The sequence below is a fragment of the Melanotaenia boesemani genome, chromosome 5 (genome assembly GCF_017639745.1).
Source record: "Melanotaenia boesemani isolate fMelBoe1 chromosome 5, fMelBoe1.pri, whole genome shotgun sequence".
NCBI lineage: Eukaryota > Metazoa > Chordata > Actinopteri > Atheriniformes > Melanotaeniidae > Melanotaenia > Melanotaenia boesemani.
This window is the reverse complement of record NC_055686.1, coordinates 28,503,758-28,516,661: the sequence shown is the minus strand read 5'-3', so window position 1 is coordinate 28,516,661 and position 12,904 is coordinate 28,503,758. Positions and strand designations below refer to the sequence as shown.

The following is a 12,904-nucleotide window of genomic DNA, read 5'->3' as shown; positions in this document are numbered from 1 at the left end:
TCAGGTAGTGTGTCTGAGATCTGACTTTTTTGTATTCAAAAACACAGATTAGACATTCATAATAAAATGTGACTAAGCCATTTGAGTAGCTTGTTTGTATTCAGTGGTGACAGGACTTTCGTTTTGATGGCTCTGACAGTTTATTGGCATAAATACTAATAATATCTTTCCCAGCTGGGGATTTTCTACTCTGAAGTCAAGGGAATGGGGTGTATAGAAGGAGTTGTTCTAAGCTAAATGTCAGTTGAACATTGTCTGCTGACTGCGTTTGAGCTCCTTGCAAGTAAAATCAGCTGTACCTTCTCACTGATCTGAGTGTCTGAATTGTCATGAAGGTTTTTGACAGTTTCTCCATTCCCACTGATGATTCTTCCATTTCCACCTCCCCTCAGGTAAAGAGTCTGGGTGTCATCCTTGACAGCACTCTGTCTTTTACATCACATATCAATAACATAACCCGGTCAGCATATTTTCACCTTCGCAATATCAACCGCCTCCGCCCCTCCCTCACCCCTCACACCGCCGCCATACTCGTTCACAGTCATTTTCAGTTCAGTCAAGTTTCAGTTCAAACTTGTGGTGAAAGATGCTGCTCACCGGTCAGTGGAAGGATTCCTTCAGCAGCCGACCCGCCTAAACAAGCTAAGCTTTTTTCAACATTTCCTGGAGCTGGTAAGACAGAAATGAACAAGCTAGTTGCAGGGTTCATTGTAGGAGACATGCTCCCCTTGTCGACTACTGAATCGCCCAGGTTTAGAAAAATACTAGTTAAAATGATTATGAGACAAGTGTGGCCATTTCTTCCCACAGACAGGGATGTTGTTCTTGTGGCTTTAAAACCATTTTGTATACAATATACAGTAAACACTATGCAGACAGGCAGGGATGATTCGGCTATGATGTTTGTCCATGTCTACACGGTGAATTAAGAAATGGTAAAATAAAGTAATAAGTAGTGACGTTCCTTTTCAAATGCAGTAACGAGTAAAGTAACTTCAATACAATTTACAGAAGTAATGTGCAACTAGTAACTAATTACTTTATTAGAGTAACTACCCCAACACTGCATACAGTACAGTAATATGTAGGTACTATTACAGTAGTATATTGTTTACAGCAACAATAACGTGTAACTTTATTCTTGTTTTCAAATGGCTGTACATCTAGTGTGTAGTGCTGTCTTGGGCATTTTCAGGTAGTGTGTCTGAAATCTGACTTTTTTTGTATTCAAAAATACAGATTAGACAGTCATAATAAAATGTGACTAAGCCATTTGAGTAGCTTGTTCATATTCAGTGGTGACAGGACTTTTGTTTTGATGGCTCTGACAGTTTATTGGCAAACAGTGCATCCGGAAAGTATTCACAGTGCTTCCCTTTTTCCACATTTTATTATGTTACAGCTTCATTCCAAATTATATTAAATTAAGATCTTACCTCAAAATTCTACACACAATACCCCATTATGACAAGGTGAAAAAAGTTTTTTTTTTAAGTTTTTGAATTTATAAAAAATGGAAAACGAAGAAATCACATTTACATAAGTATTCACAGCCTTTGCTTAATACTTTGTTGATCCACCTTTGGCAGTAATTACAGCCTCAAGTCTTTTTGGATATGATGCTACAAGCTTACCACACCTATCTTTAGGCAGTTTCGCCCATTCTTCTTTGCAATACTTCTCAAGCTCCTTCAGGTTGGATGGGAGACGTCTATGCACAGCCATTTTCAGATCTCTCCAGAGATGTTCGATCGGATTCAAGTCTGGACTCTGGCTGGGCCACTCCAGGACATTCACAGAGTGGTTCTGAAACCACTCCTTTGAGATCTTGGCTGTGTTCTTTGGGTCATTGTACTGCTGAAAAATAAACCGTCGCCCCAGTCTGAGATCTCGAGCACTCTGGAACAGGTTTTCATCCAGGATGTCTCTGTATATTTCTGCAGTCATCTTTACTTCTATCCTGACTAGTCTGCCAGTTCCTGCTGCTGAAAAACATCCCCATAGCATGATGCTGCCACCACCATGCTTCACTGTAGGGATGGTATTGGCCTGGTGATGAGTGGTGCCTGGTTTCCTCCAAACATGACGCCTGACATTCACACCAAAGAGTTCAAGCTTTGTCTCATCAGACCAGAGAATTTAGTTTCTTATGGTCTGAGAGTCATTCAGGTGCCTTTTGGCAAACTCAAGACGGGCTGCCATGTGCCTTTTACTAAGGAGTGGCTTTCGTCTTGCCACTCTACCATACAGTCCTGATTGGTGGATTGCTGCAGAGATGGTGGTCCTTCTGGAACGTTCTCCTCTCTCCACAGAGGAACGCTGGAGCTCTGCCAGAGTGACCATCGGGTTCTAGGTCACCTCCCTGACTAAGGCCCTTCTCCCCCAATTGCTCAGTGTAGACGGCCGGCCAGCTCTAGGAAGAGTCCTGGTGGTTCCAAACGTCTTCCATTTACGAATGATGGAGGCCACTGTGCTCATTGGGACCTTCAAAGCAGCAGAAATTTTTCTGTATCCTTCCCCAGATTTGTGCCTCAAGACAATCCTGTCTCGGAGGTCTGCAGACAATTCCTTCAACTTCATGGTTGGTGTTTGTGCTCTGACATGCATGGTCAACTGTGGGACCTTATATAGACAGGTGTGTGCCTTTCCAAATCATGTCCAATCAACTGAATTTACCACAGGTGGACTCCAATTAAGCTGTAGAAACATCTCAGGGCTTGTCAGTGGGAACAGGATGCACCTGAGCTCAATTTTGAGCTCCATGGCAAAGGTTGTGAATACTTATGTAAATGTGATTTCTTCGTTTTCCATTTTTAATAAATTCAAAAAATCTCAAAAAAGACTTTTTTCACCTTGTCATAATGAGGTATTGTGTGTAGAATTTTGAGGTAAGAGCTTAATTTAATATAATTTGGAATGAAGCTGTAACATAATAAAATGTGGAAAAAGTGAAGCGCTGTGAATACTTTCCGGATGCACTGTAAATACTAATAATATCTTTCCCAGCTGGGGATTTTCTATTCTGAAGTCAAGGGAATGGGGTGTATAGAAGGAGTTGTTCTAAGCTAAATGTCAGTTGAACATTGTCTGCTGACTGCGTTTGAGCTCCTTGCAAGTAAAATCAGCTGTACCTTCTCGCTGATCTGAGTGTCTGTTGTTTCATTGAGAGTTTTTGTCCTAACAGTTGCATATATTCTTAAAAGAGCACTTTGCTTTCACACTGCAGGTTTACTAGTGGTTCTGTAGACTGGAAGGCAGAGCCTTTGGCTATCAGGTCCCTGTCTAATGTAACCAGCTCCCAGTTTGGATTCAGGAGGCAGACGCCGTCTTAACCTTTAAGATTAGGCTTAAAATCTTCCTTTTTTGATAAATCTTACACAAGAAGTGATTAATGTTGGATTTGAAGTACCATATGATGCCATACCATCTTTATTTATAGCCTAAAGCTGAAACCAAGACTGTAAAACAGACAGCTGTAAAATTACGAGCAACAATCTGGAAAACAAGGATTATCCAATAAAAAGCAACAGAAACAGATAAAAAGAAATACAAGAGAACTAACAACTATTGTCATGATCTCACTCTGCGCTGAGGGCCGAGAAACAAAAGCACATTTTTAAATATAATTGTAGCGTTAAGCATCATTAAACATTGAAGATGTTTAATAAAATTATTAATCCTAATAATTTCATGAAATTATCAGACAAAATATTCTTACTATACCTCGAGGCACCACCACACAGATAGCTTTATCCTAATCTAATGGCTGTGTGGACACCATTAGAGAACTAAATTAATTAATTTAATAAAATTAATTCAAGCTAGAAATCAATCAGTTATCAGTCTCAGGACGCTAATAACGTGAATTCTTACGTCGAAGGGACCCATAACATGGTTCAAAGGAGAAGTTCACAATAACCAGACCAGTTTAGGATAAATATGAAATATTTATTACTAAACTAATCATGCATAAATGAAAAGGAAATATATACAAAGGACTTCGCATGGAGAAATGAATCAAACATTGTAAAATGCAGAATATGGAGTTCAAACCAAAATCTTATTTCAGTGTGTCAGAATGAATGAAATGTATGCAAGAAATGAACAAAAGTTAATTAACCTGCAGTGTTAAACTAAGGTTCAGGACTGAAAAAGATCTCTAAATCCTAAAAGGAAAAAGGGAAAACTGAATCTCATCCGTTAAACTGGAGGTTTAACTAAGATGTAGAACTACTAGGTCACTGTCAGACAACCAACCATTCTTGAGCAGATAAGCAGAGAATTGATCTGAGCAGGACTTGTCCGGTTCTGTTTGGATCGAGCCGACTTACGACTGTTGTGGTGACTCTGATGGCAAGTGAGGAAGTTGGCGCAGGTGGTTTGGATCCCGAGTGACTTCCAGAAGGCCAGAAGATGTGTCACGTGGTGGTCCGAAGGTTTGGATCAGGCAGCTCTGCAGATGAGGACTTTCCCGCGGCTCGGCTGGTGGTATCGATGATGGACAGTGAATGACTTGCGGTGATATGGCAAAAGATGAAAACTGTCCAGCTTTAGGTCAGTCCAAAAAGATTCTGTAGCACTGGTTCTGGAGCTTTGATCAGCCTGCGTTAACCAGTTATCCAAGTGTGGCGAGCGGGGAAAAGGGGGATGAGAGGAAATCAAAACTATTCTAAACCGACAACGCCAACTGGGGAATTCCACCCCAATAATAAGACACGCAGGTCCGATGCACCAGGACAACAGAATGTGATTGACCTTAAAAATTAGTTTATTAACAGTAGCTACTAAAACAATTAAAAGAATTCAACCACTTGGTACCAAGGGGTGGAGAACTGGGAGGTAAACAACGAACAACCTGAAAAATGGACAAAAATTAATACAACACAATTCAAACCACAGCAAACAAACAAAAATAAAGCCACACAAAAGTCCAGGAAGCAGGCTGTACCGTGGGACCAACGAGCTCAATCTTGCCCTTAGTCACCAGAGTAGGTGAGGTCCTAACGTTCGCCCCCTGGAACCACAACTGGTGAGCCAGGCGTATTGCTGGATTCCAGGGTGAGAAGACACAGGACTGGCAGTTCTTAAAAGCAGCAATTAAGATTAATAAAACCCAGGGTGAGCCAAACCCCGAATCTAGACAAGACAGCAGTGTAGCCAGGAGCACTGCGGGAAGGGACGACACGCTGCAGCGCACAGTCAACCTCTATGCCTAAAGAAGAACAGGTATGTTAGTTTGTTGTTCAAAGTAGATCAGGAAGTTACAGTTAGGAGTCTTACCAGGTGACAAGCTCCCCCTCATGCAGGGAGGAAGGAGACACAGCCAGATGATACCATCCAGGGAGCAGACAAAATCAGCTCACTTAAGCTGAACATGAGACGCAGGCCAGCCCGGCCACAGCCAGCAGACCACAACACTGCAGGGAGATTGAGCAGGTGTAACACCCAGAGACCGACAAACCCCAATCACTCAGGCAAGAGATGGCACTTACGATCCAGAGTAGAGTCCAAGGCAAAACCAGCCAGACCAACCGCTGACACACAGCCGAATGAGTGAAGGCATGCTGAAGAGCAGGCACCTGCTCTCATATAAAAAGGGCTGCCTGCTCAACCCAGCAATCACCACAACAGGCCACACCTGTTGCATGCCAAATGGGGAGGGAAGGTGAACACTCCAGTGAGTAAGAGAGGTGACAACCTGTCTTGCCACATTCTACCCCCCCGATTTTACATCGGCGCCCCGACGATGACTAATGAACATTCCATACTAATGCCAGAGTCAAAAGAGGGCAAACTGGTTGCAAGGATCTTAAAAAAAAAAAAAAAAACACTAGCCCACTGGTTGGGGGAGATGATGCAGATTTGAGTGTTGACCTGCTCTTGAGCGGGTGGTACGGCGCAAGACCAATCCCCCAACAGTTGATGGATCCGTCCCTGAAGGAATGACCACCGATGTTTCGGAAACTGGCTGAGTGTCCACCGTGGCCAAAGCCGGGGGCCTTCTGGCACCAGAGGTGGATGGTGCAGGAGTGTCAGGAACCAACAACCATACATCCTCCTCCAGAGATTCATCACCTTCTGAGGGTGGTAATATTGGAGGTGGAAGAGGTAAAGACACAACCTCTGATCCCACCTGAGCCTTCAGCATGTCATGATGCACATTCCTGGTGTTTTGCAAATTATCCTTTGGGGCAATGGTATAAACTGCACCTCCACCTAAAGGGGCCCTCAGAACCTGGTAGACCACTGGGCTCCAAAGGTCCTGGATTTTATGGCGCCCCCTTGCACTATGGTCACGAAGGTACACCAACTGACCCACGTGCAGAGGAGCTTCTCGAACACCCCGATCGTGGTGCTCCTTTCGGCGCTCTGCCGCCACCAGCAAGCGCTCTCTAGCATGCCGAAAAGCCACATTAAGTCTGGCCTGATGTTCAGCCAACCAGTCCTCAACCTTTCCTGGTAGAGGGTCAGAGACACGACCCAACAAAAAATCCACAGGAAGTTGAGGTTCCCTGCCAAACATGAGCAAGAATGGTGATTCACCCGTACCTTGGTGAGGGGTGGTATTATAGCTAAACAGCAGTTGTGGGAGACAGGAAGCCCAGTCATGCTTTCGTGACACTGGCAAAGTGCGCAGGAGGTTATGGAGAGTGCGATTGAATCTCTCGCATTGCCCATTCCCTGCTGGGTGGTATGGGGTGGTGCGCGATTTTATCACACCATATAACTGACAAAGCTGCTGAATCAGGGTGCTTTCAAAACTCCGGCCTTGGTCTGAATGAATTCTGCTTGGAACTCCGAACCTAAAAAACCACTCTGTCAGCAGGAGTTGGGCAACCGTAGATGCCCTCTGGTCCCGGGTAGGGGCAGCAACTGTGTATTTACTAAATACATCAGTTATTACCAGAACATTCTCCCAGCCATTTTTTGAAGGCTCCAATAATGTGAAATCCATGGCAATGATTTCATTTGGCCTCGAAGCCAACAAGTGACCCATGAAGCTGGTAGACACAGGCCCTGTGTCTTTAGCCACCTGGCAGCGCTGGCATGTTTGAATCCAGTCCTTAATGTCAGTGGACATCCCAGGCCAATAACAGCGCTGGCGCACCAACTCCGTGGTGCGCTCAACACCTTGGTGTCCATGTTCCTGATGCAGCTGTGTCAATACTTCCTGCTTAAGGACAGATGGCAAAAGGAGCTGCAGAATCTCTTCCCCCCCATCTGAACGATGGACTCGCCGATACGCAACCCCATTTTTGTCCACAAGATGACTCAATTGCTTTAATAAAACCAAAGAAGGTTTTGAGAGCTGCCGCCTTTCCTCTGGAGTGGGGCGAGCCTGCCTCCTCCAATAACCCAACACATCCTGCAGGATGGGGTCATCTTTTTGCAAGGTGCACAGATCCAAGGAAGAATGGGATGGCAGAACAGTCACCACTGACTGGCTTGCAGATACTGGACAGGGGGCTGACTGAAGGGCATCAGGTACAGGGGTGCCAGGCAACACCTGCTCTGCCAAGCTGGCGCTTGATGAATGCTGACGGGACAGCGCATCAGCATTTGTATTGCTAGGACCAGATCGGTACTTGATGGTAAAGTTAAATGCAGCAAGTTGAGCTGCCCAACGATGCTCAGTTGCTCCTAGCTTGGCTGTGTTAAGATAGCTTAATGGGTTATTATCTGTATAGACGACACACTGCTGCCCCAGAAGATATTCTCTAAATTTCTCAGTCATGGCCCACTTTAATGCCAAAAACTCCAGCTTCATGGAGCTGTAGTTGGCCATATTACGCTCAGTTGGTCTAAGGCCTCGGCTGGCATAAGCAACAGGCCTAACTCCCTCTTCCGTTTCCTGCGAAAGCACAGCACCAAGTCCCGAATGACTAGCATCAGTCTCGAGAATGAAGGGGCGTGAAAAATCTGCATAAGCCAGTACTGGACCTGAGGTCAACTTTGACTTCAGAGCCTCAAAGCTCTCTTCACAGGCCGGTGTCCATGCCTCTTGAAGTGCCTGGCCAAACCCCCTTTTAGACTTTGTACCCACCAACTGTGCCACCAGCTTATGGAGAGGGCTAGCCAACTTGGCAAAGGCCTCCACGAAGCGCCTGTAGTAACTGGCAAAGCCAAGAAAGGAACGAAGTTCCGAGACATGGGAGGGACGGGGCCATTTGGCCACTGCATCGATCTTAGCAGGGTCTGTGGCCACCCCTTTATCAGAGATAATGTGGCCCAGCTAGCTGACCTCCCGCTGAAAGAAAGAGCATTTCTCGAGCTTCACTTTCAAACCCTCTTTCTGGAGCCGGTCTAGAACCACCTCCAGCCGCTGAACATGCTGGGAGACGGAAGAGGAAAAGACAATGATGTCATCCAGATACAAAAGGAGAGACTGGCCCTGTTGAGCCCCAAACATTCTCTGCATCAGACGCTGGAAAGTACTTGGCGCATTACACAGGCCAAATGGCATGCAGTTCCACTCAAAAAGACCAAATGGTGTACAGAATGCCGTTTTTGGCTTGTCATGTTCTGAGACAGGCACCTGGTTGTAACCACTAGCCAAGTCCAAAGTGGAAAACCACCGAGCTCCTGCCAAAGCATCAAGGCTTTCCTCAATGCGAGGCAGAGGGAAGGCATCCTTCCTCGTCTTGCTATTGAGAAGACGGTAATCGACACACATACGAAGGCTGCCATCCTTCTTCCTAACAAGCACTATCGGGGAAGCATAAGGACTGCTACTTTCCCGTATTATTTGAGTCTCCAAAAGCTGGTTAATGTGCGCCTTAACGGCCTCATACTCTGACGGTGGAATACGTCTGTACCTCTGCCGGACTGGAACATCATCCAATAGTGGAATGTCATGGGAGACCAGGTTAGTACACCCCAAATCACCCTCTTGAACTGAGAAAACTGAGCTAAACCTCTGCAACAGTGACTCAACCTGTGTCTGCTCAGGCTCTGTCAGAGCAGACAAGTCAACTGCCTCAGTCACATTGGGCTCTGAATCAGAGGCTGTCTGAGAAAAAACTGTGACAGAGGATCTGACCTCTGTGACCTCAGGGGGAAGGCTGACCACGTCCGCTAAACTCAATGCACCAAGACAGGTTCGTGGGTAGAGGACAACATCTGTGGTACCTACATTAATGACAGGAATGTAGGTGGTACCTCCTTCAACCACGACCAGACAGGGTGAAGCCAGCAGCCCAGCTGGGAGACCAGTCTCCGGGGGCTCAAAAAGTGGAGCCTGACCAGAAAATAGTTCGGGGCAGGTAGCAGCCACAAGTTTCATAACGCCACCAGGGATTTGCACCCCTCGAGAGCCTCGAACCCAAACAGTACCAGCTGATGGGCCATGCTGCCTGGAAACAACCTGGTGGCATTGCTGCAAGGCCCTAATGACTGGACCAGGAGACTGTGCCACAGCAGGTAAGTTAAAAAGAGAGCAGCCATGAGCCCCAAACAACAGCTGGTAGCAACGACGAATGACGTTCATCCCAAGGATTCCAGGAACAGAAGATTCAGGGCCTATTGGATCCTTTACCACCAGAATCCCACAACGCGGAATTACCTCATCACAAAGACTGATGTCCAACTCCATGTATCCAATATATGGAATGAAAAGACCATTGGCAGCCCGAAGCTGTAACCAATGACATGACTGCAGGGGATCGTGTCCCCAAGGAGCAAAGTGTTCCTGGAAGAAACTTTCCGTGACAGTGGACACCATAGACCCGGTGTCCACTAAGCAAGTAACAGGAACACCACCCACAGTAACATCTATGGTCGGACACGATGCCATAAGTCGAGCAGCATCTGCCACATGAGAGCCCACCTTTCCCCCATCTGAGCTTTGGCTCCGCAGCTCAGTGGGTGCTAGTTTTCCGACTGAACAATGTTAGCAGGCCTGGCCACAGTAGAAGACTGACCAGCAACCCGGGGACCACGGGGGCGAACACGCTCCCCCTCACAATCCTTGGAAATATGACCAGGTTTTCAGCAAGGATGACAAATCACAGAGCCAGATGAGTGTGCCCGTGGAAAAGAAATCTGCAAAGTGGTGACGGTCCTAGTGAGCTGATTAAGCTGTTCTTGCTGCTGCTTCAAAAGCTCTTTCAGCTCATCAAGATCAGAGCCTGAGGAGGCAGATGGGGCTAACCGAGGACTACCGTGCACCCCAAATTGCAAACCATGCACAGAGGGCAAGGAATAGCTACGTTCCCTAGCACCACCCGAAAATCCTTCCCTCTCCCACCGGATGGCCTCCCCACGCACCTCTAGAAGGGTAGCAGTAGAATTAGAACGAACAAACTGCTTAAGATGCCGGCGGAGGGTGTTATCTAACACATGTTCCACAAATTGATCACGCAGAAGAATATCTGCGTTAAGCAAGCCATCTGGTGCAGTCAGCTTAACCCGTTCCATAAGAGCCATTAAAACCAGGGAAAATGCCATTAGCGTTTCCCCTTCTTCCTGCTTCCTAGAGAAGAAGGCTTGCTGCAAGGTTACATAAGACTTAGAGCAACTGTACAGCTCTTTAAGGATGGCTACAACCCTGGTTGGGTCACTCCTCTCCGCCCTGGTGCGATACTTTATTTCCTCCCTTGCCTCCCCTTCAAGGTGATCAAAAAGAAACAAAGCTTGATCAGCCGTTGACAGATGGTGGGCACGCATGCATGCCTGGACTTCCTCCACCCAGTCGCTGATACCAATACCAGTCTTGCCATCAAACATGGGGCAGCGACGATCTCTAGGCACAATCACCAAACGCTCAGTGAGAGCAGCTCCCGCAGCCGCGGCACCACCAGCTGCGGCCGGGGGAACCTGGACAGTCTCACTAGGACCTGCCTGGGGAGCACCCTCAAGCAGTCTTTTATTTTCAGCCCTTAACTGGGCTACCAAATCTCTCAGCTGTTGCATCTCCTCCATAACTGCAAAAAAGGGGGGGGGGGGATGAATGAGTTACACCAACCTCAATAAGACCCAAAAACCAAAGGGGGGGGGGGAAATTATAACAGGCCACTACTGCTGTCTTGTCTTAATAACTCAACCCACAATTACAAGATACAATAGTTATCCAAAGAAAAAAAAAAAAAAAAAAAAAAAAAATAAAATGAATAAATCACATCTGTCAAAAGGTGCAGTCCTGCCGACAACGCCAAATGTGGCGAGCGGGGAAAAGGGGGGTGAGAGGAAATCAAAACTATTCTAAACCGACAACGCCAACTGGGGAATTCCACCCCAATAATAAGACACGCAGGTCCGATGCACCAGGACAACAGAATGTGATTGACCTTAAAAATTAGTTTATTAACAGTAGCTACTAAAACAATTAAAAGAATTCAACCACTTGGTACCAAGGGGTGGAGAACTGGGAGGTAAACAACGAACAACCTGAAAAATGGACAAAAATTAATACAACACAATTCAAACCAAACCACAGCAAACAAACAAAAATAAAGCCACACAAAAGTCCAGGAAGCAGGCTGTACCGTGGGACCAACGAGCTCAATCTTGCCCTTAGGACCTCACCTACTCTGGTGACTAACGTTCGCCCCCTGGAACCACAACTGGTGAGCCAGGCGTATTGCTGGATTCCAGGGTGAGAAGACACAGGACTGGCAGTTCTTAAAAGCAGCAATTAAGATTAATAAAACCCAGGGTGAGCCAAACCCCGAATCTAGACAAGACAGCAGTGTAGCCAGGAGCACTGCGGGAAGGGACGACACGCTGCAGCGCACAGTCAACCTCTATGCCTAAAGAAGAACAGGTATGTTAGTTTGTTGTTCAAAGTAGATCAGGAAGTTACAGTTAGGAGTCTTACCAGGTGACAAGCTCCCCCTCATGCAGGGAGGAAGGAGACACAGCCAGATGATACCATCCAGGGAGCAGACAAAATCAGCTCACTTAAGCTGAACATGAGACGCAGGCCAGCCCGGCCACAGCCAGCAGACCACAACACTGCAGGGAGATTGAGCAGGTGTAACACCCAGAGACCGACAAACCCCAATCACTCAGGCAAGAGATAGCACTTACGATCCAGAGTAGAGTCCAAGGCAAAACCAGCCAGACCAACCGCTGACACACAGCCGAATGAGTGAAGGCATGCTGAAGAGCAGGCACCTGCTCTCATATAAAAAGGGCTGCCTGCTCAACCCAGCAATCACCACAACAGGCCACACCTGTTGCATGCCAAATGGGGAGGGAAGGTGAACACTCCAGTGAGTAAGAGAGGTGACAACCTGTCTTGCCACACAAGGTAAAGATCAAAATTTAGGATCAATATTAAAAGTCCAAGAGATAAAAACATAACTCAAGAAAAGCGAAGTATTAGCTGGAAAAAAGGGAATGAACTTCAGAGTCCAAAAAGACCCAAAAATTGTCAATCATGCATCTGGTATGCAGGCACGAACTTTAGTGTCTGTAGTGATGTTCTTCACATCACTGCAAACTTAATCCTCTGGCAGCATCTCTCTCTTTCTCTCTGGCGTTCAGACCAAGTGTCCTAACTCTGGAAGAAGGCCATGTCTGGAGAGGATGGGTTGAAGAGGACTTGAAGTCTGCTTAAGGCAGAGAGCAACGGAGGAAGGCCAAGAAGGAAGGGCCAAAAAGAAGAGAAGAGAGAACTAAACTCTTTGTTCTGAGTTTAAAAGTGTTAGTTTGGAGACCCACCCCATGGAAAGGATGGGACCATTATCTTGACCAATAACAGTCTTGTGGGCTGGTTTTGGGTCAGATAGCAGATACAGAGGGGCTGGTCTGGTCATTTTGTAAAGACTTATCAAATTAAACATTTTGTGAATATATCTATATATCCAAGTTATTAAAGCCTTAAATGAGACATCATTAAAATCCATCAGTGAATCATCGAAAAGACAAGAAAAATAGTAAAAAGGTTATATCTCACACAAAC

At 46.2% G+C, this 12,904-nt stretch overlaps 2 long non-coding RNA genes across 3 annotated transcripts; both read right to left on the bottom strand.

The window, feature by feature from the left end:
- Positions 1-4,723: 4,723 nt before the first annotated feature.
- On the bottom strand, positions 4,724-5,554 carry LOC121640273. 2 transcript variants are annotated; one of them, XR_006010433.1, is made up of 4 exons: positions 5,493-5,554; positions 5,281-5,417; positions 4,949-5,212; positions 4,724-4,855 (listed from the first exon to the last, which is right to left on the bottom strand). It is a non-coding gene; the product is annotated as an uncharacterized LOC121640273 (long non-coding RNA). The 2 variants fall into 2 exon arrangements; XR_006010432.1 differs by having other exon boundaries at positions 4,724-5,212.
- A 6,001-nt stretch (positions 5,555-11,555) lies between these two features.
- On the bottom strand, positions 11,556-12,089 carry LOC121640274. The gene is made up of 3 exons (XR_006010434.1): positions 12,028-12,089; positions 11,816-11,952; positions 11,556-11,747 (listed from the first exon to the last, which is right to left on the bottom strand). It is a non-coding gene; the product is annotated as an uncharacterized LOC121640274 (long non-coding RNA).
- Between the last annotated feature and the right edge of the window lie 815 nt (positions 12,090-12,904).